This window comes from Anarhichas minor, unplaced genomic scaffold, assembly GCF_050575085.1.
Source record: "Anarhichas minor isolate MPS153535 unplaced genomic scaffold, ASM5057508v1 ptg000015l, whole genome shotgun sequence".
Classification (NCBI taxonomy): domain Eukaryota; kingdom Metazoa; phylum Chordata; class Actinopteri; order Perciformes; family Anarhichadidae; genus Anarhichas; species Anarhichas minor.
Window position 1 is genome coordinate 428,284 of NW_027466461.1, and position 24,217 is coordinate 452,500.

General features: G+C 45.1%; 21 non-coding genes across 21 annotated transcripts; all 21 read left to right on the top strand.

The window, feature by feature from the left end:
• Window positions 1–48: 48 nt before the first annotated feature.
• LOC142950551 (U5 spliceosomal RNA) lies at window positions 49–165 on the top strand. The gene has a single exon (XR_012954445.1). It is a non-coding gene; the product is annotated as a U5 spliceosomal RNA (small nuclear RNA).
• A 178-nt stretch (window positions 166–343) lies between these two features.
• LOC142950491 (U2 spliceosomal RNA) lies at window positions 344–534 on the top strand. Its single transcript, XR_012954389.1, has one exon. It is a non-coding gene; the product is annotated as a U2 spliceosomal RNA (small nuclear RNA).
• A 287-nt stretch (window positions 535–821) lies between these two features.
• On the top strand, window positions 822–985 carry LOC142950391 (U1 spliceosomal RNA). Its single transcript, XR_012954294.1, has one exon. It is a non-coding gene; the product is annotated as a U1 spliceosomal RNA (small nuclear RNA).
• Window positions 986–1,201: 216 nt separating this feature from the next.
• On the top strand, window positions 1,202–1,318 carry LOC142950552 (U5 spliceosomal RNA). Its single transcript, XR_012954446.1, has one exon. It is a non-coding gene; the product is annotated as a U5 spliceosomal RNA (small nuclear RNA).
• A 178-nt stretch (window positions 1,319–1,496) lies between these two features.
• Window positions 1,497–1,687, top strand: LOC142950472 (U2 spliceosomal RNA). The gene has a single exon (XR_012954371.1). It is a non-coding gene; the product is annotated as a U2 spliceosomal RNA (small nuclear RNA).
• A 287-nt stretch (window positions 1,688–1,974) lies between these two features.
• On the top strand, window positions 1,975–2,137 carry LOC142950439 (U1 spliceosomal RNA). Its single transcript, XR_012954340.1, has one exon. It is a non-coding gene; the product is annotated as a U1 spliceosomal RNA (small nuclear RNA).
• A 216-nt stretch (window positions 2,138–2,353) lies between these two features.
• Window positions 2,354–2,470, top strand: LOC142950554 (U5 spliceosomal RNA). Its single transcript, XR_012954448.1, has one exon. It is a non-coding gene; the product is annotated as a U5 spliceosomal RNA (small nuclear RNA).
• Window positions 2,471–2,648: 178 nt separating this feature from the next.
• LOC142950499 (U2 spliceosomal RNA) lies at window positions 2,649–2,839 on the top strand. Its single transcript, XR_012954396.1, has one exon. It is a non-coding gene; the product is annotated as a U2 spliceosomal RNA (small nuclear RNA).
• A 287-nt stretch (window positions 2,840–3,126) lies between these two features.
• On the top strand, window positions 3,127–3,289 carry LOC142950412 (U1 spliceosomal RNA). Its single transcript, XR_012954314.1, has one exon. It is a non-coding gene; the product is annotated as a U1 spliceosomal RNA (small nuclear RNA).
• A 216-nt stretch (window positions 3,290–3,505) lies between these two features.
• Window positions 3,506–3,622, top strand: LOC142950555 (U5 spliceosomal RNA). Its single transcript, XR_012954449.1, has one exon. It is a non-coding gene; the product is annotated as a U5 spliceosomal RNA (small nuclear RNA).
• Window positions 3,623–3,800: 178 nt separating this feature from the next.
• On the top strand, window positions 3,801–3,991 carry LOC142950492 (U2 spliceosomal RNA). Its single transcript, XR_012954390.1, has one exon. It is a non-coding gene; the product is annotated as a U2 spliceosomal RNA (small nuclear RNA).
• Window positions 3,992–4,278: 287 nt separating this feature from the next.
• Window positions 4,279–4,442, top strand: LOC142950392 (U1 spliceosomal RNA). Its single transcript, XR_012954295.1, has one exon. It is a non-coding gene; the product is annotated as a U1 spliceosomal RNA (small nuclear RNA).
• Window positions 4,443–4,658: 216 nt separating this feature from the next.
• On the top strand, window positions 4,659–4,775 carry LOC142950556 (U5 spliceosomal RNA). The gene has a single exon (XR_012954450.1). It is a non-coding gene; the product is annotated as a U5 spliceosomal RNA (small nuclear RNA).
• A 178-nt stretch (window positions 4,776–4,953) lies between these two features.
• LOC142950473 (U2 spliceosomal RNA) lies at window positions 4,954–5,144 on the top strand. Its single transcript, XR_012954372.1, has one exon. It is a non-coding gene; the product is annotated as a U2 spliceosomal RNA (small nuclear RNA).
• Window positions 5,145–5,431: 287 nt separating this feature from the next.
• LOC142950441 (U1 spliceosomal RNA) lies at window positions 5,432–5,594 on the top strand. The gene has a single exon (XR_012954343.1). It is a non-coding gene; the product is annotated as a U1 spliceosomal RNA (small nuclear RNA).
• A 216-nt stretch (window positions 5,595–5,810) lies between these two features.
• Window positions 5,811–5,927, top strand: LOC142950557 (U5 spliceosomal RNA). The gene has a single exon (XR_012954451.1). It is a non-coding gene; the product is annotated as a U5 spliceosomal RNA (small nuclear RNA).
• A 178-nt stretch (window positions 5,928–6,105) lies between these two features.
• Window positions 6,106–6,296, top strand: LOC142950500 (U2 spliceosomal RNA). Its single transcript, XR_012954397.1, has one exon. It is a non-coding gene; the product is annotated as a U2 spliceosomal RNA (small nuclear RNA).
• Window positions 6,297–6,583: 287 nt separating this feature from the next.
• On the top strand, window positions 6,584–6,746 carry LOC142950413 (U1 spliceosomal RNA). Its single transcript, XR_012954315.1, has one exon. It is a non-coding gene; the product is annotated as a U1 spliceosomal RNA (small nuclear RNA).
• Window positions 6,747–6,962: 216 nt separating this feature from the next.
• On the top strand, window positions 6,963–7,079 carry LOC142950558 (U5 spliceosomal RNA). Its single transcript, XR_012954452.1, has one exon. It is a non-coding gene; the product is annotated as a U5 spliceosomal RNA (small nuclear RNA).
• A 1,889-nt stretch (window positions 7,080–8,968) lies between these two features.
• On the top strand, window positions 8,969–9,163 carry LOC142950503 (U2 spliceosomal RNA). The gene has a single exon (XR_012954400.1). It is a non-coding gene; the product is annotated as a U2 spliceosomal RNA (small nuclear RNA).
• A 287-nt stretch (window positions 9,164–9,450) lies between these two features.
• LOC142950396 (U1 spliceosomal RNA) lies at window positions 9,451–9,614 on the top strand. Its single transcript, XR_012954299.1, has one exon. It is a non-coding gene; the product is annotated as a U1 spliceosomal RNA (small nuclear RNA).
• Window positions 9,615–24,217: the final 14,603 nt, after the last annotated feature.

The following is a 24,217-nucleotide window of genomic DNA, read 5'->3' on the forward strand; positions in this document are numbered from 1 at the left end:
GACTTGGACAACTAGGGACTTCGGCTGTTCTTGACAATGTTGCTGTACTTACTTTGGTTTCTCTTCATAACGCACAAGTCTTTCGCCTTTTACTAAAGACTTCCGTGGAGAGGAACACCAATGAATTCAACCTATTTTTAGCAGGCTTTGCCGTTTGGCTGAGCCTTGTACACTTGTGAAAAGAAAGAAAGCTGTCCTTAAGTAGACCACGGTGCTTGACCATGGAGTGCTCGGCTGGGTGTGCCAAAGCAGCAGCCACTGCTATGTCCCTTGGAAAGAACTGCACCATGACAAGGGTGAAACGTGTCAGGAGGGTGACTCAGGAAGCAAACAGTTGGGGCTCATCGCTTCTCGGCCTTTTGGCTAAGATCAAGTGTAGTATCTGTTCTAATCAGTTTAATATCTGATATGTCCTCTATATGAGGATAACGTATTAAGCAGATTTTTAGCATCGGGAGATGAAAAAGGGGCTTGCTCTGTTCACTCCACGCATTGACCCGGTATTGCAGCATTGCCGGGAACGGTGCACTCCTCAAATGCCTTGTGGACAACCAAACACCAATCCAAATGGATCAGTCTGTTGATTAGCTTCACACTTTAATGAACGACGAGGATCTCATTCGCTGTCTGTCTTCAAGGCTGGGGCTTGTGTCAAACAAAGGCCTTGTTTATTCCTTACTGACGCCCCTCGTGGAACATCGCTGTGCTCCCAGCCTAAGCTTAATGCTAAAGGAATGCACTCTGGGATTATGCCATCTGGGAACCGTCATCCGGAGTACTGCATCTGGGAATGCCGCCCCTGTCTCTGTCTCTTCCAACTCATACTTACCTGGCAGGGGAGATACCATGATCAAGAAGGTGGTTCACCCAGGGCGAGGCCCAGCCATTGCACTCCGGTTGTTCTGACCACTGCGAATTCCCCAAATGTGGGAATCTCGACTGCATAATTTCTGGTAGTGGGGGACTGCGTTCGCGCTCTCCCCTGATTGTTTTGTTGAAAAGAATATCAAGTGGTTTGTACTTTTGATTGGAGGGGAGGAAATAGTACTATGGAGAATATTGCCCCCTTTCAGATGTGGGCAGGGGTATGGGAATGGGTGTGGCTTCAGATTTGGAACAGGTCACGTGAACTCAGGCTTACCATGAGCGTTTTGACTTGGACAACTAGGGACTTCGGCTGTTCTTGACAATGTTGCTGTACTTACTTTGGTTTCTCTTCATAACGCACAAGTCTTTCGCCTTTTACTAAAGACTTCCGTGGAGAGGAACACCAATGAATTCAACCTATTTTTAGCAGGCTTTGCCGTTTGGCTGAGCCTTGTACACTTGTGAAAAGAAAGAAAGCTGTCCTTAAGTAGACCACGGTGCTTGACCATGGAGTGCTCGGCTGGGTGTGCCAAAGCAGCAGCCACTGCTATGTCCCTTGGAAAGAACTGCACCATGACAAGGGTGAAACGTGTCAGGAGGGTGACTCAGGAAGCAAACAGTTGGGGCTCATCGCTTCTCGGCCTTTTGGCTAAGATCAAGTGTAGTATCTGTTCTTATCAGTTTAATATCTGATATGTCCTCTATATGAGGATAACGTATTAAGCAGATTTTTAGCATCGGGAGATGAAAAAGGGGCTTGCTCCGTTCACTCCACGCATTGACCCGGTATTGCAGCATTGCCGGGAACGGTGCACTCCTCAAATGCCTTGTGGACAACCAAACACCAATCCAAATGGATCAGTCTGTTGATTAGCTTCACACTTTAATGAACGACGAGGATCTCATTCGCTGTCTGTCTTCAAGGCTGGGGCTTGTGTCAAACAAAGGCCTTGTTTATTCCTTACTGACGCCCCTCGTGGAACATCGCTGTGCTCCCAGCCTAAGCTTAATGCTAAAGGAATGCACTCTGGGATTATGCCATCTGGGAACTGTCATCCGGAGTACTGCATCTGGGAATGCCGCCCCTGTCTCTGTCTCTTCCAACTCATACTTACCTGGCAGGGGAGATACCATGATAAAGAAGGTGGTTCACCCAGGCGAGGCCCAGCCATTGCACTCCGGTTGTTCTGACCACTGCGAATTCCCCAAATGTGGGAATCTCGACTGCATAATTTCTGGTAGTGGGGGACTGCGTTCGCGCTCTCCCCTGATTGTTTTGTTGAAAAGAATATCAAGTGGTTTGTACTTTTGATTGGAGGGGAGGAAATGGTACTATGGAGAATATTGCCCCCTTTCAGATGTGGGCAGGGGTATGGGAATGGGTGTGGCTTCAGATTTGGAACAGGTCACGTGAACTCAGGCTTACCATGAGCGTTTTGACTTGGACAACTAGGGACTTCGGCTGTTCTTGACAATGTTGCTGTACTTACTTTGGTTTCTCTTCATAACGCACAAGTCTTTCGCCTTTTACTAAAGACTTCCGTGGAGAGGAACACCAATGAATTCAACCTATTTTTAGCAGGCTTTGCCGTTTGGCTGAGCCTTGTACACTTGTGAAAAGAAAGAAAGCTGTCCTTAAGTAGACCACGGTGCTTGACCATGGAGTGCTCGGCTGGGTGTGCCAAAGCAGCAGCCACTGCTATGTCCCTTGGAAAGAACTGCACCATGACAAGGGTGAAACGTGTCAGGAGGGTGACTCAGGAAGCAAACAGTTGGGGCTCATCGCTTCTCGGCCTTTTGGCTGAGATCAAGTGTAGTATCTGTTCTAATCAGTTTAATATCTGATATGTCCTCTATATGAGGATAACGTATTAAGCAGATTTTTAGCATCGGGAGATGAAAAAGGGGCTTGCTCTGTTCACTCCACGCATTGACCCGGTATTGCAGCATTGCCGGGAACGGTGCACTCCTCAAATGCCTTGTGGACAACCAAACACCAATCCAAATGGATCAGTCTGTTGATTAGCTTCACACTTTAATGAACGACGAGGATCTCATTCGCTGTCTGTCTTCAAGGCTGGGGCTTGTGTCAAACAAAGGCCTTGTTTATTCCTTACTGACGCCCCTCGTGGAACATCGCTGTGCTCCCAGCCTAAGCTTAATGCTAAAGGAATGCACTCTGGGATTATGCCATCTGGGAACCGTCATCCGGAGTACTGCATCTGGGAATGCCGCCCCTGTCTCTGTCTCTTCCAACTCATACTTACCTGGCAGGGGAGATACCATGATCAAGAAGGTGGTTCACCCAGGCGAGGCCCAGCCATTGCACTCCGGTTGTTCTGACCACTGCGAATTCCCCAAATGTGGGAATCTCGACTGCATAATTTCTGGTAGTGGGGGACTGCGTTCGCGCTCTCCCCTGATTGTTTTGTTGAAAAGAATATCAAGTGGTTTGTACTTTTGATTGGAGGGGAGGAAATGGTACTATGGAGAATATTGCCCCCTTTCAGATGTGGGCAGGGGTATGGGAATGGGTGTGGCTTCAGATTTGGAACAGGTCACGTGAACTCAGGCTTACCATGAGCGTTTTGACTTGGACAACTAGGGACTTCGGCTGTTCTTGACAATGTTGCTGTACTTACTTTGGTTTCTCTTCATAACGCACAAGTCTTTCGCCTTTTACTAAAGACTTCCGTGGAGAGGAACACCAATGAATTCAACCTATTTTTAGCAGGCTTTGCCGTTTGGCTGAGCCTTGTACACTTGTGAAAAGAAAGAAAGCTGTCCTTAAGTAGACCACGGTGCTTGACCATGGAGTGCTCGGCTGGGTGTGCCAAAGCAGCAGCCACTGCTATGTCCCTTGGAAAGAACTGCACCATGACAAGGGTGAAACGTGTCAGGAGGGTGACTCAGGAAGCAAACAGTTGGGGCTCATCGCTTCTCGGCCTTTTGGCTAAGATCAAGTGTAGTATCTGTTCTAATCAGTTTAATATCTGATATGTCCTCTATATGAGGATAACGTATTAAGCAGATTTTTAGCATCGGGAGATGAAAAAGGGGCTTGCTCTGTTCACTCCACGCATTGACCCGGTATTGCAGCATTGCCGGGAACGGTGCACTCCTCAAATGCCTTGTGGACAACCAAACACCAATCCAAATGGATCAGTCTGTTGATTAGCTTCACACTTTAATGAACGACGAGGATCTCATTCGCTGTCTGTCTTCAAGGCTGGGGCTTGTGTCAAACAAAGGCCTTGTTTATTCCTTACTGACGCCCCTCGTGGAACATCGCTGTGCTCCCAGCCTAAGCTTAATGCTAAAGGAATGCACTCTGGGATTATGCCATCTGGGAACCGTCATCCGGAGTACTGCATCTGGGAATGCCGCCCCTGTCTCTGTCTCTTCCAACTCATACTTACCTGGCAGGGGAGATACCATGATCAAGAAGGTGGTTCACCCAGGGCGAGGCCCAGCCATTGCACTCCGGTTGTTCTGACCACTGCGAATTCCCCAAATGTGGGAATCTCGACTGCATAATTTCTGGTAGTGGGGGACTGCGTTCGCGCTCTCCCCTGATTGTTTTGTTGAAAAGAATATCAAGTGGTTTGTACTTTTGATTGGAGGGGAGGAAATGGTACTATGGAGAATATTGCCCCCTTTCAGATGTGGGCAGGGGTATGGGAATGGGTGTGGCTTCAGATTTGGAACAGGTCACGTGAACTCAGGCTTACCATGAGCGTTTTGACTTGGACAACTAGGGACTTCGGCTGTTCTTGACAATGTTGCTGTAATTACTTTGGTTTCTCTTCATAACGCACAAGTCTTTCGCCTTTTACTAAAGACTTCCGTGGAGAGGAACACCAATGAATTCAACCTATTTTTAGCAGGCTTTGCCGTTTGGCTGAGCCTTGTACACTTGTGAAAAGAAAGAAAGCTGTCCTTAACTAGACCACGGTGCTTGACCATGGAGTGCTCGGCTGGGTGTGCCAAAGCAGCAGCCACTGCTATGTCCCTTGGAAAGAACTGCACCATGACAAGGGTGAAACGTGTCAGGAGGGTGACTCAGGAAGCAAACAGTTGGGGCTCATCGCTTCTCGGCCTTTTGGCTAAGATCAAGTGTAGTATCTGTTCTTATCAGTTTAATATCTGATATGTCCTCTATATGAGGATAACGTATTAAGCAGATTTTTAGCATCGGGAGATGAAAAAGGGGCTTGCTCCGTTCACTCCACGCATTGACCCGGTATTGCAGCATTGCCGGGAACGGTGCACTCCTCAAATGCCTTGTGGACAACCAAACACCAATCCAAATGGATCAGTCTGTTGATTAGCTTCACACTTTAATGAACGACGAGGATCTCATTCGCTGTCTGTCTTCAAGGCTGGGGCTTGTGTCAAACAAAGGCCTTGTTTATTCCTTACTGACGCCCCTCGTGGAACATCGCTGTGCTCCCAGCCTAAGCTTAATGCTAAAGGAATGCACTCTGGGATTATGCCATCTGGGAACTGTCATCCGGAGTACTGCATCTGGGAATGCCGCCCCTGTCTCTGTCTCTTCCAACTCATACTTACCTGGCAGGGGAGATACCATGATAAAGAAGGTGGTTCACCCAGGCGAGGCCCAGCCATTGCACTCCGGTTGTTCTGACCACTGCGAATTCCCCAAATGTGGGAATCTCGACTGCATAATTTCTGGTAGTGGGGGACTGCGTTCGCGCTCTCCCCTGATTGTTTTGTTGAAAAGAATATCAAGTGGTTTGTACTTTTGATTGGAGGGGAGGAAATGGTACTATGGAGAATATTGCCCCCTTTCAGATGTGGGCAGGGGTATGGGAATGGGTGTGGCTTCAGATTTGGAACAGGTCACGTGAACTCAGGCTTACCATGAGCGTTTTGACTTGGACAACTAGGGACTTCGGCTGTTCTTGACAATGTTGCTGTACTTACTTTGGTTTCTCTTCATAACGCACAAGTCTTTCGCCTTTTACTAAAGACTTCCGTGGAGAGGAACACCAATGAATTCAACCTATTTTTAGCAGGCTTTGCCGTTTGGCTGAGCCTTGTACACTTGTGAAAAGAAAGAAAGCTGTCCTTAAGTAGACCACGGTGCTTGACCATGGAGTGCTCGGCTGGGTGTGCCAAAGCAGCAGCCACTGCTATGTCCCTTGGAAAGAACTGCACCATGACAAGGGTGAAACGTGTCAGGAGGGTGACTCAGGAAGCAAACAGTTGGGGCTCATCGCTTCTCGGCCTTTTGGCTGAGATCAAGTGTAGTATCTGTTCTAATCAGTTTAATATCTGATATGTCCTCTATATGAGGATAACGTATTAAGCAGATTTTTAGCATCGGGAGATGAAAAAGGGGCTTGCTCTGTTCACTCCACGCATTGACCCGGTATTGCAGCATTGCCGGGAACGGTGCACTCCTCAAATGCCTTGTGGACAACCAAACACCAATCCAAATGGATCAGTCTGTTGATTAGCTTCACACTTTAATGAACGACGAGGATCTCATTCGCTGTCTGTCTTCAAGGCTGGGGCTTGTGTCAAACAAAGGCCTTGTTTATTCCTTACTGACGCCCCTCGTGGAACATCGCTGTGCTCCCAGCCTAAGCTTAATGCTAAAGGAATGCACTCTGGGATTATGCCATCTGGGAACCGTCATCCGGAGTACTGCATCTGGGAATGCCGCCCCTGTCTCTGTCTCTTCCAACTCATACTTACCTGGCAGGGGAGATACCATGATCAAGAAGGTGGTTCACCCAGGCGAGGCCCAGCCATTGCACTCCGGTTGTTCTGACCACTGCGAATTCCCCAAATGTGGGAATCTCGACTGCATAATTTCTGGTAGTGGGGGACTGCGTTCGCGCTCTCCCCTGATTGTTTTGTTGAAAAGAATATCAAGTGGTTTGTACTTTTGATTGGAGGGGAGGAAATGGTACTATGGAGAATATTGCCCCCTTTCAGATGTGGGCAGGGGTATGGGAATGGGTGTGGCTTCAGATTTGGAACAGGTCACGTGAACTCAGGCTTACCATGAGCGTTTTGACTTGGACAACTAGGGACTTCGGCTGTTCTTGACAATGTTGCTGTACTTACTTTGGTTTCTCTTCATAACGCACAAGTCTTTCGCCTTTTACTAAAGACTTCCGTGGAGAGGAACACCAATGAATTCAACCTATTTTTAGCAGGCTTTGCCGTTTGGCTGAGCCTTGTACACTTGTGAAAAGAAAGAAAGCTGTCCTTAACTAGACCACGGTGCTTGACCATGGAGTGCTCGGCTGGGTGTACCAAAGCAGCAGCCACTGCTATGTCCCTTGGAAAGAACTGCACCATGACAAGGGTGAAACGTGTCAGGAGGGTGACTCAGGAAGCAAACAGTTGGGGCTCATCGCTTCTCGGCCTTTTGGCTAAGATCAAGTGGTGTTGTGGAAAAATACAGCACAGAGAGAGCTAACAACGAGACAGCAATGGCCGCAAGGGGCCAAAAAGAGCAGTCGATCCCAAGGGTCGGGCTGAGACACACGCTACGATTCCAGGCAACCACGGAAGACTACAATCTGCAGTCGAGAGAGTTTTTTGGCAGGCAAGTCATAATTGGGCAGCTACAACTGAAGGTGGAGGAGGTGCACTGCATCCAGTGGAACCAGCAGGAGAAGGCGTTCGACGTTACACTGAGGACCGAGGAGATCTACCGGAGTGTGGCTGAAATATGCCGAGCAGAGGCAGGGGTAAGGCCGCTAGCCGGCTACAGAGTACTGAACCTGGACAGACCTAATTTCAGAACAATAACTGTGCATATGTACAACCCCTTTGTTAATGACTCAGCACTAGCTGCATTCCTGGGGCAGTATGGAGAGGTGGTGACGGCTGCAAGGCATATAAAGGACACCCTGGGGTTTTGGACTGGGCGGCGCCAGTTCCAGGTACTGCTGTATCATGACGCAGAAGGTCCAGGAGGCCTGAAACATCCACCTGCCTTCTTCAGCCTTGGTGGAGATCGTGGGTATCTATTTTACCCACGGCAACCTGCTTTCTGCAGGAAGTGCAGACAGTCAGGACATTCAGAGGCAGGCTGTGGGGAAACAAGATGCCGTTTCTGTGGGCAAGAAGGGCATTCGGCCAAGGACTGCACAGAGCCAAGGACGTGCCATGGATGCGGTGGAACTGACCACCTGTACCGAGGTTGTCCTGGCCGCAAGAAAACTTTTGCGGAGGCTGCCAAACCGACTGAGGCTGGCGAGCCGAGTAGGGGAGCCACACAGAATGACGGGGAGAGGACGGTACAGGAGGGCTCCGGAGCCGACGCGTTGGGGAGTAAAGGGGAGGCAGCGTCCCGGGATGAGGGCACCGCCGGAACAGACGGAATGGCCAAGGCATCCACAGACATTATGGACGATTTTCCTGTCCTCACTTCCGATCCCTCCAAATCAAAGCAAGGGGCACGGAAAGGGTCGCAGGCATTTGGAACAGGACTCTCGACAGAGCTTGGAGAGAGTGGGGAGGGGGTACGGAGCAAAAAGTCAAAGGGGGGACAGACCAACAAGGGTGGGATTGAGGGGGGGAGGGGAGGGGGAACAGGTCAGCATAAGAGAGCCGCTGATAAAGTGGAGGAAGGAGGGGCCCAGGAGCAGAAGGATGGGGATACGGGTCAAGAGGTGGGAGGGGAGATGGGTGAGCAGTCATTGGGAGAAGCAGTTGCCATACTAACAGAAGGTTTAGGCCTGAGCTTCGATCTTCCCCCAGGCCTCCTCATGCTGTCGTCCCCCTTAGGGGAGGACACTTATGAGGGGCTTAACAGACCAACAATGTCGCCAAACGCAGGGCCGTTTTCCTGGGCTGACGAGATGGATAAAGAGAATGTATACCTTTAGGGTAGTGGGAACCAGCAATAGGAATCTTTATTTAAGATGCACAATGGGTTTTTTTGGGTGGGGATGGTAAATCCTGAAGACTTTGCATAAGTGTATTTTGTGTTTTTTTTTTGTTTTTTTTTGTGTATTGACAAATGCTGGTTACTGACATGTAACTGTGAAATAGAATTAAGTTGCATGATGCAAAACATGTGAAGTTTGTATGTTTGAAATTGTATGATTTGTGTACAGAATTTTGATAATAAAAAAAAAAAAAAAATAAATAAAAATCTGTTCTTATCAGTTTAATATCTGATATGTCCTCTATATGAGGATAACGTATTAAGCAGATTCTTAGCATCGGGAGATGAAAAAGGGGCTTGCTCTGTTCACTCCACGCATTGACCCGGTATTGCAGCATTGCCGGGAACGGTGCACTCCTCAAATGCCTTGTGGACAACCAAACACCAATCCAAATGGATCAGTCTGTTGATTAGCTTCACACTTTAATGAACGACGAGGATCTCATTCGCTGTCTGTCTTCAAGGCTGGGGCTTGTGTCAAACAAAGGCCTTGTTTATTCCTTACTGACGCCCCTCGTGGAACATCGCTGTGCTCCCAGCCTAAGCTTAATGCTAAAGGAATGCACTCTGGGATTATGCCATCTGGGAACCGTCATCCGGAGTACTGCATCTGGGAATGCCGCCCCTGTCTCTGTCTCTTCCAACTCATACTTACCTGGCAGGGGAGATACCATGATCAAGAAGGTGGTTCACCCAGGGCGAGGCCCAGCCATTGCACTCCGGTTGTTCTGACCACTGCGAATTCCCCAAATGTGGGAATCTCGAATGCATAATTTCTGGTAGTGGGGGACTGCGTTCGCGCTCTCCCCTGATTGTTTTGTTGAAAAGAATATCAAGTGGTTTGTACTTTTGATTGGAGGGGAGGAATTATTTTTACTTCATTCTTTCTCTCAGTTTCAACACCCACAATCTCAGCATCCGTGGTGATGCTGAGTGCTAGTGGCTCTGCCACTAGGCTATATAACATTGCCGACAGGGGGCACCCCTGTCTAATTGATTTTTCCAAATTTACCCATTCAGTTAAGTACCCGTTTATTTTTATCCTACTCTTAGCCTGTTTGTACATAAGTTTAATCCAGTTTAGAAAATTATCCCCAAACCCAAATCTATGTAATACCTCCCACAAAAAACTATGCTCCACCCGGTCAAATGCTTTTTCTAAATCAATCCCTAACAAAATCCCACCCTCTTTATTCATTTTATTTACTAGGTTTTTTACTGCTATTATGTTATCGTTTATATCCCTACCCGGTATACTATACACCTGTGTTGTTGACACAATTTTATTTAACACCCCTTTCAGCCTGCTGGCCAGGACTTTAGCTAGGACTTTGTAGTCCAGGTTCAACAGGCTGATCGGTCTATAGTTCCCCAGACTCTCCTTTGCCCCTTTTTTAAAAAAAATCAGGGTGATTACTCCCTCCGAAAAGTGATCGGAGACTGCATCCTTCCCGGCCATGTCCTCAAAGACTTGTAATAAGATTGGAGAGAGTAGCTCCGAAAAACCCGCATAGAACTCCGCTGTGAGTCCGTCCGCACCTGGGCTCTTGTTGTTTTTCAAGCTTTTTATTGCCACTATGATCTCTTGCTCAGTGAGTGGGAGCTCACACGCTTGCTTCTCAGCAACGCTAATCTGTTTTTTAATTTGGCTGGTCATAATTTCGATCTGCACCTTCCCAGGGTTCTGTTTTTTGTACAAAGTGCTATAAAAACCATGCGCCACAGTTAACAATTCACTGCTCCCACTCACCAGCTTACCATCCTCTCTTTTCAGTTCCGCAATATGCTGGTTTTCCTGAGCCACTCTCTCCAGCCCCAGGAAGAATGCAGTGCTCCTTTCACCCTCCAGTAAGTATTGTGCGCGGCTCCTAATTGCAGCACCTTTGCACCGCTTTGTTTCAAAACCTGCTAACATATTTTTTAAAACCTCATAGTTTTCACTACCGTGCGTCTTATTCTTTTCCATTTCTCCAATTTCAATATTTAACAGTGCATTCGTACTGTTCTCTTCACGTTTTTCCTCCCCTCTTTTTTCCCTACTGTATCTTATAGTACATTTTTTCATTTTTATTTTTATATCCTCCCAATATATCAGTTTATCCTCCACAACCTGGATATCCTGTGCACACTGTTTTATAATTTTTGTCATTTTATTCCGATATATTTTATCCTCTAAAAGGCTGTTGTTCAGGCACCAAGTTCCCCTGCCTTTCTTCCCCTTTACAGTCCCCAAGTTCACTTCCAGCAACGCATGATCGCTCCATGCGTTGAAGGTGTATTTTATATTTTCCACCTCCTTAATCATCCCTGCAGCTGCCAGGATCAAGTCTATTCGGGACTGTTTCAGTACCCCCAAGACCACCTGCCGCCGCGAATAGGCTCTTACACCGGGATTAAAAACGCGCCAAACATCTACTAAGTTCTTCAGAGTCATTAATTCTTTCAGAGCATTTCTGCTCGTGTCGCACCTGAATTTATCGTGTGAGTTGTCACTGCTGGTGAGCGTGATGTTGAAATCTCCCAGCACCACCGTTTTATTTGTCACCCACTTATTCAGTGTTTTAAAGAACCCCCTCCTCTCCTCCTCAATGTTTGGCGCGTGTATATTAAAAACCCTTATCAGCTCGGTTTTGTAGAGCACTTCAATGCCAATGCACCTTCCATCAGGTGCGTTGTAAATAGCCTTGTGAAATCCTTTTAGCCTCGCATTCATTAATACTGCCACCCCGCACGCTCTCCCAGTTCTCACCTGGGAGTATATCTCCCCTCTCCACAGTTTTTTAACTCTCTTAAGCACATCCGTGTCCCAGCCAGTTTCTTGCAAACATACAATGTCTGAGGACTTACATTTTGCTAGCACTGCCTCTATTTTGTCCTGGCTCCTGCACCCATTAACATTAAGCGAGACTAGAGAGAGGGAGGATAGCGCCATGAGAGCAGTCACGCAAGTGCAGACAGGGAATATTTTAGCCCACATCAATATTTGCCCCTATATAATCCCTTCGGCCTTCTACTTGCGTTTTTAGCAGCCGCACTGGGCCTCCTCAGCGTGGTCTTTTCCGGTTGATATTCGTCATCCGAGCCCGAAGGTGGCTCTGCAGGCGGTGAGGGGGAGCCCCCCCCTCCTCTTCTGCTCGTCCTGACCGTCTCCAGAGGAACTCCGTGCTCCCTTATTACTGCCATCCTCTCTCAGGTCATGGCCGCCGAGCCCGCCACCCTCGACACTCGCTTGCCCTTTGCCGTGGTGCCCAGTCTCTGGCTCTCCTCCATCGCCGTCAGGACCCGGTTGTTCGGCCGCGATGCGGACTGCAGCCGGCCCCTCTGCTTCGTCTGCGTCGTTGTTGTCGTCAGCGCTTCCAGCATCATTGTCTGCACGGCTGCGGCCACTGGCTCCAGCACTGCTCCTTCTGCGCCCATCTCCGTCACGCCTGCCTCGACACTCTCACGGTTTGGCATCGCTGTCGTCGCCGCCGTCCTCTCCACTCCTTCAGTCTCCTCCACCAGGTCTGCCCCTGACCTCGCCACCGTCCCTGGCTCCACGGCTGCTCTGCCCACCTGCCCAGGTGTCAGCCCGGTACTAGGGCCCGTCAGCTCCCCCCTTGTCAGCAGGTCTATCTCCGGCACCGGCTGTACATTGCAGCTGGTCCCCGCCTCCTCCTCATCCATCTGGGCCTGCTCCTCGTCTTCTCCCCCGGGGCCGGAGGAATCTGCAGAGCTGTTCAGGTCAATCAGCTCCTCCTCCTCCGTCCCCTTTGCCTCCTCTGTCACCAGCTCCCCCACACACATACAGAGTTCAGGTATTTTGTTACATCGTTTGCATTTCTTCCCCTTTGATGCACACTCTCTGGCAATGTGCCCTTGTTCGCCACACTTGTGGCACCGAAACTCCGGGCATTCTCTTAGAATGTGGCCCAGCTGCATGCAGCCCCTACATATCTTAGCCTGCCCATCATGCAATACCCTGAAATACTCTGATCCCACTGCAGTCTCGAATTTTGTGGAATAGGGCAGGGACTGCACGCGCTCTGTAAACCTCACTCTCAGGTATCTAGTACCGTCCGTCACACGTGAGCCGGGCCACACTCTCCTCCGTATGGCAGAAATTGCCGTTACCCCCCAGCTGGCCAATTTAGCCAGGATACTTTCGTCCGTTATATAAAAAGGCAAGTTCAGGAAAGACACCACCAGCTCATTGTTCATCAGTTCGCTTGCATGTACCCGCGTGTCTCCCACCCTGAAGCCCTCCATTAATTTGTCTTTTGCCGCAAAATCAGCCATAGTCAGTTCGTACTTCCTTGGTGAGACAGCTCTGCACGCCATTAGAGCCCCGCACTGTTTCTGGATCTGTGTGATCAGACCCATAGCAGTCATATTGTCTCCTCCCTCCAGCTCCACATTTACTGTCAGTCTCTTTTAAATCACTCGTACTCCTCACCTTCTCCGCAGCTTTCCTTGCTGCATTTTCCTGCTCGTTCCTCACAGCAACCACCAGGTTATTCACCACAGCTTCAGCCGGGGCCTCTCTTCTCTCTATCGCCCGTGTGGGCATCTCTTTACTCGTAGTCGGTAATCCAATCCGTGTCACGCCATCTTTCGCCATCGGTAAGGGGGTATCCGTTTGGGTTGTCATTAGGCCATGCAGGGTCGTACCGTCTTTGTCAATCATACCAGGGGTGTCCGTGTTCATCGTCGTTGTTCCATGCAGGGTTTGGTACACAGGTGAGGCAATCATCATGGGGGAGGGGGAAAAAAATGCTCTTCTACAAACAATTGTAAAAAGAGGGAAAACCACGACAAAACGACGGAATTAGACACTTCCCCCCGAACAGTGAAACACTGTCGGGGGTACTGGAACGAACAAATCAAACAATTGACAAAAAAAACACTCAGGGCATGTAAGAAAACGAGTAGAGAGAAAAGCCGGAGCAGAAAAACAAGTATGCCTCGTCTGAGGAACACCTGGAGCTGTGTGACCCACAATGCACTCTGGCTCTAGGAAGAGATTTTTTTTTAAATCTTTTTATTATCAAAAAATAACAATTTCACAAAATATTCTTTTCAATATCCATAATATTTACAACAAAAACACACATTAAGTGCTTTCAGTATACCAAACACTAAGACTAGCGAAAACCAAAAAATCATAAAAAATTAAATTGAACCCCATAAATAAAATAAAAAAAATAAAATAAAGATCTACTTGGCAGAAACACAACAACAGCAAAAACAAACAGACAAGATACCTCAAAACAAACCACCCAACAATAAAAATCAATATTTTCACAATTTACTCGTAATTACGAAAGAGAAAACTCTGTTATAACAGAATCCCCCATCCAAACAAAAACATAACCCTCTTTAACCAATCCTCAAACACTTTATAATAACTCAAAAAGTACCCATACACACAATTCCCACAAAGCAAAGATCAGAATCCAAAAATAAGGCAGTCCTCTGTAATCTGACATATGGTGTTTTTCTTTGTAAAATTCCCCAGGAAAAAGTCCTTTTTATGTTCATACAATAATTTGCAGTGTGCTTTCACACACACTCCAAATATTATTTCCAAGTCCATGTCTTTTTCCTCAAAAAGCATCTTGTTTCTTCTCAGTATGCTTATATGTCTTGCAAAGGCCAGCATAGTGTTGATTAAAACACTGTCTGCTTCCTTCATTCTTTTGGGCACGCCAAACAACCAGGTCCAGTCCCATTCTAAGTCCAGTTCAGCCTTTATTCTACAGTGTTTATATAGTAGATTTCTCACATATTCCCTAAAAGGAAGGAGACCCGGACAGTGCAGCACTAGGTGCTCAAAGTTCTCATTTTCTTTTCTACATATTGCACATTCCCTCTTAAATTTCTCTTTATGGATTTGATGCAGGACGATGCTTGTAAATATCCTTCTGTGCCTTATTTTGAAATCCGTGTTGAAAATTGCCGGTGGGATTAGTGGGATATCTGCATTTCTCCATATTCTTTTTATTTGTTGTTTGGGGAATATTCCTTCCCATACTTTTTCCGATGCTGGTTTTGTTATTATTTTTCTAATGAGGATGTCATATATTATTTTTGTTTTTATTTGTGGGACCGGGGTTATTTTACCCTCAAAGCACAGAAAGAGATTTACAGCCTCGTCCTGCATCAAAACATTTTCCCTCCACAACTCTCTCCACTCTTGAGTTATGCATTCATTTATTTTTTCTCCCATTTCTTTTATTTGTTTGATTTTATATTTTCTCCCAGCTTTTTTTAAGCCTCGCACCGTTTTCTCTATGTCGAAAAACCCCTCTTTATTAACCACCTTCCCAATAGTGGTTAACCCCGCTTCACCAAGGTGGCAGCTCACCAGAGGCCTCCCCCCGACGTGACGAACGGCGTTGAGAGAAAAGGTAATCTCATCACATGCACCTTTTTATTGCAGTCAGGTCTGAGGTAGGGCAAAATCTTATCCCATGCCTCCAGCACTTCCCTGTAGAACCCCGTCAGGGCCTCCCTGACATTTCTGGGAGAGAAAGCGCACAAATTGTACATGCTTCTCTCGCCGTACTCTGCTAGGCGGCCCGTCAGGTAATCCTTCCAGGGCAGCTGCCTCTCCGGATCTAAAAATCTACCTATCAATTTCACCCTCAGTGCGTCTCTTTTTGCACTTATATCAATTAGACTTAAGCCTCCCTCCCTTTTGTTAGCAATTAATGTCTTGCGAGCTATCGCATTTCCCTTTCCTCTCCAAAGAAATGAGGAAATCACGCTGTTTAGCGAATTTAGAGCCCACTCTGGCATCTCACAAGACCCCAAAATGTGATTTATTTTGGACAGTATTAGGACATTTGTTATGATTACCTTTCCTTTCACGTTGAGTCCTCGTGCACACCATAGATTTAAAGTTATTTTTGTTTTCCCTAAAACCTCTCTCCATGTCTTGTCCCTGGCCTCGTTTTCATCCTTTCCTATATAAATTCCTAAGATCTTTCTTTCCTGTTTCATTATATTATAACCCCAGGAATTATTTAGTGCCTCATCCCTATTAAAAAACATTATTTCCGATTTATTTTTATTTACTTTTGCACCCGAAGCTTTCTCATATTTATTTAATATCTCAATAATTTTTTCTATATTTTCCTTTGTTTTAACAAATATATTTATGTCGTCCGCATATTGAACTATTTTTATTTCATTTCCTGTTGGTGTTACTATCCCATTTATTGTTTTATCATTTAATATCATATTTGCTATTGGCTCCGCTATCAGACTGTACAGTAGAGCCGACAGCGGGCATCCCTGCCTAACTGATCTTTCGACCCTTATACTTCCTGTCAGGCTCCCATTAAATTTGATTTTGCTTTCTGCCCCTTTATATAATAGTTTTATCCAATTAATAAATACTTCACCAAATCCAAACTTTCCCAATATTTCCCAAAGAAAATCATGACTCACTCTATCGAATGCCTTCTCCAGGTCCACTCCTAGCATTATCCCTCCTTCTTTTCCCATAGTTCTAACTGTATCTCTGACTGTGTTTATTGAGTCTCCTATGTCTCTACCCGGTATACTATATGTTTGTGTTGGTCCTATTAATGTGCTGATTACCTGTTTTAATCTGTTTGCAAGTGTTTTTGTCAATATTTTATAGTCTGTGTTTAATAAACTGATTGGTCTGTAGTTACTTAATTTTGTCTTACTCCCCTTGTTTTTGAAAATGATTGTTATTATTCCCTCAGCGAAAGAGGCCGGTGTTTTTTGTTCTTTTCCCATTATTTGAAAGAGTTTGGATAAGATCGGTATCATATGTTTTTTATACTGTTTATAAAACTCTGCTGGTAGGCCGTCCGCCCCCGGACTTTTATTGTTATTTAGTCCTTCTATTGCCATCTCTATTTCTTCCCTGGCTATTGGCATGTCACACCAATTTTTATTATTCTCTTCTAGTTTTACACTTATGCTATTTATTACATTATTGTTTTCTTCTTCATCATCATTTCTTCCCTTTGAAAATAGTTTTTGATAGAAGTCTTGTATTTCCATCTTTATTTCTTCTTGTTCTTCAATCATTTCCACTTCCGTATTTTCAATTTGATCTATATATGTTCTTTTTAGATTTATTTTTTCTAAGCCCAGAAAGAACACCGTACATCTCTCTCCTTCTATTGTATGCTTTGCTCTGCTTCGAACCATTGCCCCTATGCATCTTTTCCTTTCAATTTCTTTTAATTTTTCTTCATATATTTTAAATCTTTCACAGTTATGATTTGGATTTATTTCACATTCTGTTACCTCTTTTTGCAGAAGTTCACTTAAATCCCTTTCTTCCTTTTTTTCTTCCCAGTTCTTTGTTTTGCTGTGTTTTATACATATTTTTTTTATTTTTTCCTTTGCGTCTTCCCAAAAATCACACACATCATCTACATAGTCTAAATCTCCATCAACATTTCTTAGTAATTTCTCTAATCTTATTTTTAATTCTGGTTCCTCTAGTATACTAGTGTTTAGGCACCATATGCCTCCTCCCTTTTTTTGTTTTATTTTTCCCACTGACAGTCGCATATACGCATGGTCGCTCCAGGTATTGAATTCATATTTAAAGTCTGTTACTTGCTTGACTATACTTGAAGCTGCCAAGCAAAGTTCAATTCGGGATTGTTTTAATTTTCCTTTCACCGTTTGCCTCCTTGAGAAGCCATTTTTCCCTCTGTTAAAAACACTAAATATGTCTATCATATTATTTTGTATCATTATCTTCTTTATTATCCTTCTACTTGCATCATTTTTAAACGTGTTATTCTTTGATACATCCTTTTCATCTAAGGCCACATTAAAGTCACCCATAATTATTGTATTTATATTACATTCATTTCCTATTTCCTTAAAAAAATCTCTTCTTTTGCATTCATTGTTTGGTGCATATATATTTATTAATCTATAAATAATCCCATTATTCTCAAAATCTATTATTATTATCCTTCCTTCTTCATCTTTATAAAATACTTTTATATTATTAAAAGTATTTTTTTTCATTAACACTGCCACACCACACGACTTACTGGTCCCATTATTTATATATACATCACCCTCCCACTGTTTTAAATCTTGATTTTTGTAGTTCTCATCCCATCTTGTCTCTTGTAGACATATTATTTCTGTTTTTAAGTGGTTTAAGATTGAATGCATTTTATTTTTATTCCTCAGTCCATTCACATTTAGTGAGGTTATTTGGAAGGTGGCCGTAAAAAGCATCATAAAGAGGAAAGCTCTCATTTATTATTTTTTCCCTTTGGTTTTCTTTGATTTATTTTTCACTTGCCAATCATTTTGCCTTTTCCTAACTTCATTAACTTTTGTGATGTCCATGTCCGAATCCGATCCATCTACTGTCTGGGAGAGCGTATTTGAGGTTTCCACCTGCCTCCTCTCAGGCTCTGGTGTGGCCGCAGTGTCGGGTGCGGTCCCAAGTCTTATTAGCTCAGCATTAGGAGGGTTTTCCGGGATTTCAGCCCTTTTTTCGAGCTCTTTCCCCTTTTTCCCAGCTGTATTACTTTTCAGCTTTGCTTTCTCCTTTTCCCCAGGGCTTGGACCCGGTATTTTATTCAGCTCGCCTGCACCGCCCTTACCCACCGCTAAGTCCACACTTACATCTGCCTCTGTGGCCATTTCTCCGTCACTCTCGTCTGACATTACGCTCTCTCCACTCTCATCACCGTCCCCTCTCTCTTCTCCTTCGGTTTCTTTTCCACTTATATCATTTGTTGTGCTTTCCTCTTCATTTCCGCTTATATTGCACACACATTCCTCCATATTATTATAACATAGACTGCATTTTTTTTCCCCCTTTACACACTCTGGCAAAATGCCCTTGCACCCCACACTTGTGGCACAGAAAGTCCGGGCAATCCCTAAGTATATGCCCCGGCTGTATACACATCCTACATACTTTAGTCTGTTTGTCATGTAAAACCCGGAAATATTCTGCTCCTAGCGCCGTACTGAATTTCGTTGAATACGGCAGGGACTGGACCTGGTCATTAAATTTTACTTTTAAGAACCTTGTTCCATCTGCTACCTTGGTTCCGGGCCACATCCTCCTGATCGTGGAGGCCGCCGACACTCCCCAGCACTCCAGCTTGTCCAGGATCTCTCTCTCCTCCGTGTAGTATGGCAGGTTTAGGAAGGACACCACCAGCTCGTCATTGTTCAGCTCCCTGGCGTGGACTCTGGTCTCCCCGATCTTGAAACCTTCCAAAAGTTTCTCCTTCCCTTTAATATGGCTCATTGTTAGCTCATACTTCTTATCTCCAATACAGCGGCACGCCATCAGACCTCCGCACAGCTCTCTCACGCATTTCATAAGCTGCATTGCACTTATATCTTCTGCACCCTCCAGCTCCACACTCAGCGTTAGCTTCATGTTATTTCTCCCTCTGTCTTCATTTTCAACTATCATTAAATCATCCTTTTTTAGTCCATTGTCCGTTTGAATTGTCGTTTCTCCGTTCCGAGTCTGCTTGTCATTTAGGTCCGTCATGTTGTAAACAAAAAACGCCCCTATTTAGGGGGATGAAAAACCAGAAGCGTCCCCCACACAGTGAGACACTGTTGGGGGAAACAAAAATGAACTAAACTAACTTAGTCTTTTTCCGCATGGAAAATACCAAAAAGGAAAGAAAAAAGGAGAGGAGGAAAAACCACCTCCACCATATGCCATGTAGGCCTTCCTGGTTCACCAAACTCACGCGTGATCTCAACGTGCTCTCGTGGGATTTTTTTTTTTCTCTTGTTTTTATTATCAAAAATACAACATGTTAAATTTTTGCACACATTCAAACACAAACTCTTTTTTTTTCTTTTTTTTTTTCTTTTTCTTTTTTTTTTTCAAAACAGCCATTGGCTATTTAACAAATAATGGTAGAAATAAACCCTCAAAACAAAGTTCTAAATTAGATTTCAGATACTTGACATTTACCCAAACCCGCAAACCCAATCAATAAAATGAAACCGCCCCATGAATTAACTGACAGATAGCTGTTTTTACTTACAACAAATGACAAAAGATGAACACAAATACACCCCAAAATTAGTTTAAACATATTTACAATCAAAACGTTTATTTAATCATACAACACACCTAAACCCGCACAAACCAATCAACAAAACCCAAAAAACACCCCACTATACTAACCCTCAGAAATTAAAAACCAGACCCCCACCCTCCCCAACCTTACACAAAGCTGTTCTACTAATGAACAGCTCGGTGAACACCTCCTCCCTACAGGCGTGCAGCAGTCCCAAGTGCGCCTTCAAAAGATTTTTGAAGAGTTCTTTTACATTCACTTGTTTATTTTCGAACAACGCATAATTCCTCCTTAGGACTGCTGCATGCCTGGCGAAAGCGAGGAGCGTGTTCACCTGCATCGTAATGCCCCCTCTACCCTGCCTGGGGAGGCCGAAGAGCCACACCCAGTCCCACTCTGTCAGTTGCGCCGCAGTAGCACCACAGCCAGTTTTTAAAAACTGACAGACATATGTTTTAAAACCACTAAGAGCACCACATCTCAGTATGAGGTGCTCGAAATCCTCATCCTCCAGTCCACAGACTGGGCAAAGCCGCTGAAATTTCAGCTTGTGTATCTGATGCAGGACGATGCTAGAGTAGAACCTCCTGTGCCTCAGTTTAAAGTCCGTGTTAAATACTGTATGCGATAAAAAAGGTATTGCCAGGTTGCACCAGATGGATGTTACAGTTTTGGTGGGGAATATGGCTGCCCATCTAAGTTCTGCTGCGGGTCTTTTAATCAGCTTTTGAATCAAAATATCATAAATAACTTTAGTCTTTATTTGAGGAAGTGGAGTGGACTTCGCCCCTTGGCACAGGAGGAAATTCACAGCATCATCCTGCATCCGAATACCACGAGAAGTCAGCGTACGCCAACTTTTTTCCACCCCTTGGGTGATGCTCATCCCTAAGTCCATTATTTGTTTAGTTTTGAACGCCCCTCCCGCCCTCTTCAGTCCCATAAGTGTTTTGTTTTTATCAAAAAATAAAAATTCACCCCCTCTCCCACAGACGCCCCCCAGCGTTGTCAGGCCTGCCTCACGGAGGGCCTTAGACGCTAGGGGTCTGCCTTTGTGGGAGAAGAAGGGCGAATTTAGGAAAGGCAACCGAATCACATGCTCTTTATATTCTACGTCAGGTCTAAGGTGGGGCAGAAATTTGTCCCAAGCCTCCAGCACTTCACGGTAGAACCCCGGAAAGCCTCCTGTGACATTTCTGGGAGAGAAGGCGTACAAATTGTAGCTGCTCCTCTCACCATACTTTGCCAGGAGACCTGCCAAGGTATCTTTCCATGGGTGCTGCCTCTTCGAATCCAAAAACCGGCCTATCAATTTAACCCTAAGTGCATCTCTTTTTGCACTTATGTCAATCAGGTCTAAGCCCCCCTCCCTTTTTTTTGCGATTAAAGTCTTACGAGCGATCATATTGCCCTGCGCCTTCCACAAGAAAGAAGAGATCACGCTGTTTAAAGAATTTAACGCCCAACTCGGCAGCTCGCAAGACCCCAAAATGTGATTCATTTTGGACAGAATTAGAGCATTAGATACGATTACCTTCCCTCTTATGGTCAGCCCTCGGGCCTTCCACAGGTTACAGGTATTACGTATTCTTATTAGAAGCTCTTGCCAGTTCCGGTCTCTAGCTTTAATGCTATCTTTACCTATATAAATACCAAGTATTTTCCTTTCGTCATCTGTGATTTTAAAGCCCCATTTAGCGGCGTCCACCTTATCTCCGTTAAAGATCATAAGCTCAGATTTTGTTATGTTTATTTTTGCCCCAGACGCCCTTTCATAGTTTGCGATATGGGTCATTACCTGTTCAATGTAGGACGTGTTTTTAATAAATATATTAATATCGTCCGCATATTGTATGACCTTAACCATTTTGTTACCCTCAGTTTTAAAACCCTCAATGCTGTTGTCACTCGTGATGCTAAGAGCTAAGGGCTCTGCTACCAGACTGTAGAGTAAGGCCGACAGGGGACACCCCTGTCTGATGGAGCGCCCTAGCACCACAGGCTCCGTGAGGAATCCATTTACTTTTATTCTGCTCTCCGCTCTTTTGTAGAGGAGCTTAACCCGGTTAATAAAACCCGCGCCAAACCCATAGCTCTTCAGTACCTCCCACATAAAAACCTGTTCTACTCTATCAAAGGCTTTTTCGAGGTCTATGCCCAATATGCACCCCCCCTCTTCAGACATTTTATCGACGATATCTCTCACTGCGATGATGTTATCGCTAATGTCTCTATCAGGGATACTGTAGGACTGGGTCTCTGAAACAACAGTTTTTATCACCTCTCTCAGTCTATTTGCGAGCACTTTTGCAAATATTTTATAGTCCGTATTTAGGAGACTAATTGGTCTATAGAATTTAAGTTCATCTTTTGTACCTTTTTTTTTATAAATCAACGTAATTATACCTTCGGTCACTGTCTTCGAGGTATCATTTTGTACCTCCATTTCCTCCAGAACTTTCAACAGGACTGGAGAGAGCAACTCAGAAAAGCAGCAATAGAAGTCCGCAGTGAGGCCATCTGATCCAGGACTTTTGTTCTTTTTAAGCCCCTGTATCGCTGCCTCTATCTCCCCGGTTGTGGTAGGTGAGTCACAAAATGTTTTGTCGTTATCACTGATCTGAATTTTAACCTGATTTGTTAGCTGCTGTATGTGAGGTTCTTTTGGGCATTGCCCTTTGTACAGACAGCTATAGTAACTATGAGCTAGCCTCAATAAGTCACTGTTTTCCGTAAAAGTTTTATTATTGTCATCTTTTAGTTCTGCAATGAATTGCTTTTCCTGAGTTGCTCTCTCCAGTCCTAAAAAGAAAGCCGTGCTTTTTTCCCCCTCTAGCAGGAAAAGAGACCTACTTCTGACCGCAGCACCCTTGCAACGGTGGGCCTCAATTCCTGCTAGTTTAGCTCTATAAAGCTCGTACTTCTCGCTATTATGGCTGTTGTTTAGCTCCATTCTATCTATTTCTTTATTTAGTAGTTCATTTAATATACTCTCCTCTCTCTTCTTGACCCAATTTTTGTCCCTACTATACTTTATAGTGACTTTTTTTATTCTTAATTTAATTTCATCCCAAAATGTGATTTTATTTTCCACAAAAGGAACGTCATAGGCACATTGGGTCAGAAATTTGGTTATCTTTTCTTTATATTCTTTGTCCTCTAACAAGCTATTGTTAAAGCACCAAGTGCTTTTTCCCCTTTTTCCCGTATTATCACCTAGCTTTAGGTCAACATATGCATGATCGCTCCAAGTATTAAAGGTGTACTTTACACCCGAGGCTTTTTTCACTAGGCCAGAGGCCACCAGGACCAGGTCGATACGGGACTGCTTTAAAACACCCAACACAACCTGCCTTCTGGAATAGACTCTCGACCCAGGGTTCACCACACGCCATGCGTCGACCATGTTTTTATTCGTCATAAGATCTTTTAAAGCTGTTCTGCTGGTGTCACATTTGCATTTGTCATGGGAGCTGTCGCTATTGCTCAAAGTGGTGTTAAAATCCCCCAGTAGGATGGTTTTATTGTTAATCCATTTATCCAAGCTTTTGAAGAAGATCCTGCGATCTTCTTCTATGTTTGGAGCGTGGATGTTTATAAGTCTGATTACTTCATTATTGAATAAACAGTCAATTATTAGGCATTTGCCATCATCGGCTTTATAAATTACCTTGCTGTTATTGCTGTGATTCTTATTGATTAAAAGAGCTACCCTCCTAGCTCTCCCAGCTCCCTCCTGAGCCTGAACTTCTCCACTCCACATTTTTTGTACACACTTTACAGTATCCTGATCCCACCCAGTTTCCTGAAGGCAGAGAAAGTCGGCATGCTTATATTTCTCTAAAACAGCTTGGATCTTCAGTATGTTTTTGAACCCATTCGTATTAAATGAAGTTATAGAAAAAGAGTCCAGAGCCATGAGGGCAAACAGTAAGGAAAGATGCAAAAACCCAAATACAGATATTCCCATTATTTTTTTTGCACTTTCTTCCTATTACCTCCTTTCTTTAATAAATCAGAATTCCTTTTCCTCACCGTTTGCACTTGTTCTCCGTCCATTTCTGTGTCAGACACGTCCGGCAGCATCAGGGGGGAACAGTCAACTGACAAGTTGGAGACATCAGCAAAGTCCAGGGAGGACCCTATCTCCGACTGCAGCAAGACTCTTGGCTGCTCCTTGGCCTCCAGGCCCTTCGTCACCACGCTTCTCCCTCTCCCCGTAGCCAGTCTCGACACCCGGACCTTGCTCGGCTTGGCCGGGCTCTGCTCCTGCAGACCCGCGCTGGCTCGTATTACGTCACCGCCTATGCCAGGCTGGCTGGGTGTGGTCACTGGCCCCGCCGCTGCTGTC